The sequence below is a fragment of the Bufo gargarizans genome, chromosome 10 (assembly GCF_014858855.1).
Source record: "Bufo gargarizans isolate SCDJY-AF-19 chromosome 10, ASM1485885v1, whole genome shotgun sequence".
Taxonomy (NCBI): Eukaryota; Metazoa; Chordata; class Amphibia; order Anura; family Bufonidae; genus Bufo; species Bufo gargarizans.
In genome coordinates, this window is record NC_058089.1 from 108212188 (window position 1) to 108219582 (window position 7395).

At 42.1% G+C, this 7395-nt stretch overlaps 1 protein-coding gene across 1 annotated transcript in view; it reads right to left on the minus strand.

Annotated features, from left to right (window-relative positions):
- The window catches only part of LOC122920203 (cadherin-11-like), a 125168-nt gene extending 118483 nt beyond the window's left edge, over positions 1 to 6685 (minus strand). Inside the window, exon 1 of the mRNA XM_044269483.1 lies at positions 6203 to 6685. The gene's annotated coding sequence lies outside the window, so the exon portion shown is untranslated. The remainder of the gene's footprint in view (positions 1 to 6202) is intronic.
- Positions 6686 to 7395: the final 710 nt, after the last annotated feature.

Sequence of the window (7395 nt, forward strand, 5' to 3'; positions counted from 1 at the left end):
AGAGAAAGAGAGAGCGAGAGAAAGAGAGAGAAAGGGAGAGAAAGGGAGAAAGAGAGAAAGAGAGAGAAAGAGAGAGAAAGGGAGAAAGAGAGAGAGAGAAAGAGAGAGAGAAAGAGAAAGAGAGAGAAAGAGAGAGCGAGAGAGAGAGAGAGAGAAAGAGAGAGAAAAAGAGAGAGAAAAAGAGAGAGAGAGAAAGAGAGAGAGAGAGAGAAGAGAGAGAGAAAGAGAGAGAGAGAGAAGAGAGAGAAAGAGCGAGAGAGAAAGAGAGAGAGAAAGAGAGAAAGAGAGAGAGAAAGGGAGAAAGAGAGAAAGAGAGAGAGAAAGAGAGAAGAGGAGAGAGAAAGGGAGAGAAAGGGAGAAGAAGAGAGAAAGAGAGAGAAAAAAAGAGAGAGAGAGAGAGAGAGAGAGAGAAAGAGAGAAAAGAGAGAGAGAGAGAGATGATATTTTCACACATTTTTATGTGTTGTACTGTTCTCCTCATTAAAAGGGTATATGCAGATAGATAGATACAGTCACACAGATACTTATATTAACAGAGTGTATGTAAAGTAGATAGATAACAGACAGATGATTGATAGAATAGATAATAAATAGATAGATAGATAGATAGATAGAGATAAATATAGATAGATATTATGCAGATAGGTAAGTAGATAATACACAAGATAGCTAGATATGAGATAGATAGATAGATAGATAGATAGATAGATAGATATGAGATAGATAGATAGATAGATAGATATGAGATAGATAATAGATAGACAGATAGATAGATAGACAATAGATAGATAGATAGACAGATATGAGATTGGTAGATAGATAGATAGATAGATAGATGATAGATAGATGATAGATAGATAGATAGATAGATAGATAGATGATAGATAGATGATAGATAGATAGATAGATAGATAGACAGATATGAGATTGGTAGATAGATAGATAGATAGATAGATAGATAGATAGATAGATAGACAGATATGAGATTGATTGGTAGATAGATAGATAGATAGATAGATAGATAGATAGATAGATGGATAGATAGATAATAGACAGATATGAGATTGGTAGATAGATATGGATAGATAGATAGATAATAGAGGGATAGATTATAGATAGATAGACAGATATGAGATTGGTAGATAGATTATAGATAGATAGATAGATAGATAGATAGATACAAAACACATGGAAATTGTGGGTTATCAGGAACTGCTCAGTATTTTGGAAGGTCATACAAGTCTAGGAGAAGTGTTGCCACCCTCATACCCTACAGACATGTTGCTGATCCAGGATATCTTGCATACTGCTATACTGCTATGCTGTTATGTAAATAACCAAAAGGTGTTAAAAATGGTAACTATAAAAAATATACTAACTGAAAAGCACAAAACAAAATCGAAAAGTATTCTTCCCTGATCCCTGATACAGGAGGAGCCGGACCTCTCCCCACCGCCTCGCCGTTCCGGATTCCTCTATACACAATGTTTTTGTTTCCGAACAGACTTATTAAATGACGCTGAGACAATATTCCCTGTGGCACCCTGACCTTTCACCTCCCCATAAGTCTGGTACCAGACAAACACAGGCTACATTGTATGTGCGGCCCATGGAGCTCGTCATTGGCGGTGCAGGGGCCTAAGCATCACTCTTCAGCAGCCTAAACTGCGCCCTCATTGGTTGAGCCGCTAATTAACTACAGACACTCGCTTTAGGCTGAGACAAAGAAGTTTAAAAAAAAGTTTTCCTAATGAAGCGCACAGCATTTTACCGTATACACCGTTATTTAAAAGATTTTGCTTTTCTGTTTTTAGTTAAAATAATAAAATAAAATGGAGCAGGGTGGCAATATCTGTGGCCTGATTGGTGCCATCAAAATCTACTCACTTACATAGTCCTGCACCCGCTCTACTGCTATATGGGGCTGCTCTGCTGCCCAGGGTTTAGGTTAGGTCTAGGGGGTGGTCTATGTGAGAGCTGAAATGCCGGCCAAACTGGTTTATACCACACTTTCCAAGACTCATCTGAATCACATTTTAACAGTTTGACCAAAGCAGATGACATAAGGCCTCATTTAAAGAACTAAAAGAAAGAAAAGAGAAGAAAAAGATAAAGAAAGGTAGGAATGAATTAATAAAGAAAAAAAACTATAGCAACATTCCGGAAGTGATAGAGCCACATTAATGGTCTGAACAGAGCAGAGGACATAAGGGAAAGGAAGGGATTGCATTTTAACAGTTTGACCAAAGCAGATGACATAAGGTCTCATTTAGGGTACTGTCACACTAGCGTTTTTCTTTTCCGGCGTTGAGTTCCGTCCTAGGGGTTCAAATCCGGAAAAGAACTGATCAGTTTTATCCTAATGCATTCTGAATGGAGAGCAATCCGTCCCTCAGGATGCATCAGGATGTCTTCAGTTCAGTCTTTTTGACAGATCGGGCTTTTCAGAAAACTGTAGCATGTTGTATCTTTACCTCCGGCCAAAAATCCTGAACACTTTGACTGAACGCCGGATCAGGCCTTTTTCCCATTGACTTGCATTAGCGCCGTGTGTTCAGTCAAACCGGATCCGGCTTTTGCATGTTAAACCCGAAAAACTGTGAAAAAAAAGTTAAAGTCCATAAATGGCGGATCCGTTTTTTCCTATGCATTCTTTTCATTGTGATCAAAAGCCTGATCAGGATTCAAATGTAATCCGTTTTCACACGTTTTTCAGCATCCGGCGGGCAGTTCCGGTGTCGGAATTGAACGCCGGATTTAAACAACACTAGTGTGAAAGAGCCTTAAAGAACTAAACTAAAGGAAAGGAAAGAGAAGAAAGAATGAAAGAAAGAAAGAGAGAAACTAGAGCGACATTCTGGGAGTGATAGAGCCACATTAATGGTCTGACCCAAGCAGATGACATAAGGACTCATTTAAAGAACTAAAATAAAGGAAAGAGAAGAAAGAAAGAGAGAGAGAAAGAGAGAGGGGGGAGAGAGAGAGAGCGAGGGAAGAGAGAAAGAAAGAGGGGGGAGAAAGAGAGAAAGAAAGAGACAGAGAGGGGGGAGAAAGAGAGGGAGAAAGAGAGAGAGAAAGAGAGAAAACTAGAGCGACATTCTGGGAGTGATAGAGCCACATTAATGGTCTGACCCAAGCAGATGACATAAGGACTCATTTAAAGAACTAAAATAAAGGAAAGAAAAGAGAAGAAAGAGAGAGAGAGAAAAAGAGAGAGGGGGGAGAGAGAGCGAGGGAAGAGAGACAGAAGAGTGGGAGAAAGAGGAGGGAAGAGAGAAGAAGAGGGGGGAGAAAGAGAGAAGAAAGAGACAGAGAGGGGGGAGAAAGAGAGAGAAAGAGACAGAGAGGGGAGAAAGAGAGAGAGAAAGAGAGAAAGAAAGAAAGAGAGAGGGGGGAGAAAGAAGGAAAGAAAGAAAGAATCAGACTATAACGCATTCTGGAAGTGATAGAGCCACATTTAATACGATTTTTTATTTCTTTTAACATCCCTAAATTCTGCTGTGTAAAAAATGACCAAAAAAACACGAGGACAGCGAGTGATTTCTATTTCAGTGCTTTAGGCCCGGAAGTTGGAGAGAAATTCAGAAGACCTTATTAAAAGCTGGAAGATTCTGAGTCTGCCACTAACAGCGGGGTGCCACTTAAGCTACCACTTTTTTTTATTTCTTTTCAAGACAATATCACGTCTTGACATTACAGTGGCTGGATCCTGGTCAAGATATCTCTCTCCCATAAGGTCTCCTAGGGGGCAGATGATCTGCGATAATCCCTACAGCTTTGGTTTTTAACCCTGAGATGTGTCTTATCTCCCTTTAAACGCCATCTATTATCCGCAGTTATCAGCCATACTGTTCGCTTCTAGGAGCCTCTCGCTGTACGGCGAATGTCCCTTTCAGGGCATTTAAATGGCACGTCCCTTGAAGTTGCAGACAAATGAATACATTGCATCTCCGTCTCTTTTGAGTTTGCAGCATTAGATCTTTTTTTTTGGCTAATAAAAATTCCTACTGCATAATCAGGAATCCTTCAGTCTACGCCGAGCAGTTCTCAGCAGCAGAAGCCTGAACTTCTGAGAATAATCTGGGCTTTGTGCAAGCCTTCCGCGAGGGTCGTACGACACGACGGCCTGTTGCGTTGCCCTCTACGCGATCATATCCTACTACAGACTACAATGACTCCCCAAAAAGGAACCAATAACCTCGCGTTTCCTCCACAGCCCTTCTGAAAGCAAGGTGGAGATGTAGCAGAGCCGAATAAATGCAGAAGGCTCCTCTGCGGTCCTCGACAGGACTCCACATAATGGTGGACAAACTCAGCTCTGCTACATCGGCACCGTCCTCCACCTTAACCATTTTTAAGTGCTAGAAACGGCAAAGTATTTCAATTTGCTGATGAGGAGAGAAAAACTAAAGACTTGGATTCGCCCGTCTCGACAGACACTTGACAATCATCCACTTGTGTTGCACGTCCTCAGCGGCGAAGGAGAATTGATTTAGGTACACTTTGTAATAGTGGCTGAGCGCTCGCTCCGCTTTAATGAAATACACAGGTTGTTTTATTGACAGGGACCATGGGAAGACCCCCAGGATGTAGGTGGGGTGCCTATAGGATGGGATTACCTATGGGTAATATGTCTGCATAATATAGTCAGATATCAGCTGGAGACGGGGAGGACCGTTCTTCTCTTTCATCAGTCTGTTATTCTTTCTCACTCAACTGTTCCATGATTAAATAATTCACAAGAAAATTCGATTCTTCATGGGAGATGCAGTTTCCACAACAGTTTCTGCCTTGATCTTCCCAAAGACTATGCAAGCGGGCACCTCTGGTCACAATGCAGGTCTGCCAGTCTACTACTAATGATATGTGCTAGACTGGATGTAATGCAATCAGAGGGGGGCACAGGCACCGAATCCGTACCCCTGAGGGGCTTCAGATGTAGAGATGGATCCTTTAGCCTCTGCATCTCTCTCTAATACCTAAGCAGGATCAGATGCACTGAATTTTGTAGCATTTGCTTCCTCTTTAGAGGGTCAAGCTCCCCTACTGCAAAGAGTTTGTTCATAAGGATACCCTAAGGAGGCGCCCTCCTCTGCTATAGCCACAGGATGTGTTCTCAATTAAATATTTAGGGTACTACACACACACAAGAAATAAATAAAAAATCAATGGCTTGGGAGGGGAAAGGGGTTGGGTAATTTACATCATCTCCCCATAGAAAGGCTATATTCTATTAAAGGATTAACACTTTAAAATGCCAAGGCCTTGAATGGCAAGGAAAGGGTTAATGCTAATGCCAAGGCCTTGAGTGGCAAGACAAGGGTTAATGATACCTGGCATGGGGCAGTAGGCTTCCCCCACTTAACTAGAGCCCCCCCCAAACATACTCAAGTCCCATAAATACCCTCTTCTATGTCAGACCCTCTGGCAACCCAGGAGTTAAGCCTGCTCCGCATCCAGAACTCTATTAACCATTTCACAGCACAGGGTAGAGCAGTTGGTGGAGTTTATTTTCCAAGAAATATCCCACAAGGAACAATGTTAACCCCTTTTTTTTAATTATTATTTAAGGCAGAGGGGAAATAGCAATTTAAGCATTGCTGTTCACCCAGTGCCAGAAGAAAGGAGGTATCAGCTGGGTACCATCAATCAGACAGATGCCTTGGAATGCCTCCTGGCACAGGGCTGGTTAAAACTGAGCCAAATACATTTAAAAGGGGGTTCTCCAGAATATCCCCGTTATGTCCTCTTCTGCCCATCTCATACCACTCAGTCATCTCCTTAAGGATGAGAAGGTCCAAAGAAAAGAAAAAAAGACCACAAAATGTGAAGATGTTCTCAAAATTACAGGACACAGGAAAATAGAAGACATCAGCCAAAATAAAACACAGCCATTATTTGTAATCAGAACCAAAATGCCCAACAGCAGCCATAAGATCTCTCCTCTCTGGGAAGTAGGACTGAGAAGGTACCAAAGCTTCACTGTAGGTTCTCAAGGAGCTCTAAAGAATAGCTTGGTGGACAAACAGTTGCTCCTAGCCCAACCTGGCTTATAAGTTCCTCGAGGAGTGGACACATCTCTAGCTGCCAGCTTCACCAGATCCCAGGTAGCATCCCGAAGAAACCCTCAACTGGCAAGAGGACAGAGATGCAAATAGACAAGGAGACATACAGAGATCCCTTCTGGGTGGAAGGTCCTTACCTTGGTGGTTTCTTCTGATGACACCCCTAGAGAAGAAATTATAAGGTCCCAGTCACATGGAGATGTTGTGGAGATCCAACAGCATCCTAAAGTCCTGTTACACTCCAGCTCAGCAAGGAGATCCTGGTGAAGCTTGGAGCTTCTGGCAAGGAATGCAACAGAGAGAAAGAGAGAGAGAGACACAGGGAGGGAGGGGGAGGCTAGGGCTGAGAGCAAGCTGCTGACGGAGGGAAGGAGAGGGGGCCAGTGAGAACAGAATCACATGAATAATTGCAAGAGGCAGGGGTCTCACAGCCTCTCTCCTGACTTGTGAAGATGAGGAGTGGTGTCCATCAGAGGTGACCCTCAACCCCATCTCTGCATCTCACTTACTGATGGCACCTCTGGAAGATGCTTTCAGGGATAAAGTGATGAAAAGATGGAATTGATGCAAAGCAGATTGTACAGCAAAGGCAGCATATGGAGGGGAAAAGGGGGAACCAAGAGCAGCACCCATGATGTGAGCAACTGTGGAAGGGTGAAGGGGGGAAGGATGTTATGGAATCTTGGGGAGTCAATGTTCTCCAGATGATCCACTGTGTGTGGGATGTCTGTTTGCTTTCATTACATCCAAGGGGATTTAGATTTGCATATATTGTGCATTCATTTGAAAGGCTTGAATGCTGGGAGGAGAGAGAGAAGTTGGGGGGTTGGGGGGGGGGGGACTCTGCCAAAGAAACTGTACAAAGTGTGGAGTTCAAGAGCTGCTGCTGGGCTAAGGCAGGTCAACACCACAGAAGATACAGAGAAGACTGCAGACAAGAGAAGGTGCAGAGTTTAGACTCTCTGTACACTGATCAATAGACAAGGAGACTATTTGGGCTAGTGGATTTATACTGACTGTCCAAGATATGCTAATGTGGCTCCTTCCCATTCATAAAAATGTGGCTGAGCTAGTGCTGATCATCAGACATATCTTGTGTGGTGTATCTCATAATTCAGACAGTATTGGCAAATAATACAAAATAATATTACTACTGCTAATAATATGTAAAGAAAATAAAACAGAAAGTAAACCAAGTATAATAGAATAATAAAAAATAGAAATACATAAATACTACTGATAATAATAATAATTGAAATAAAAGTACGATAATTGGAATAATAAAAACAACAATGCATGAAATACCATTGCTAATAACCATATATAAATA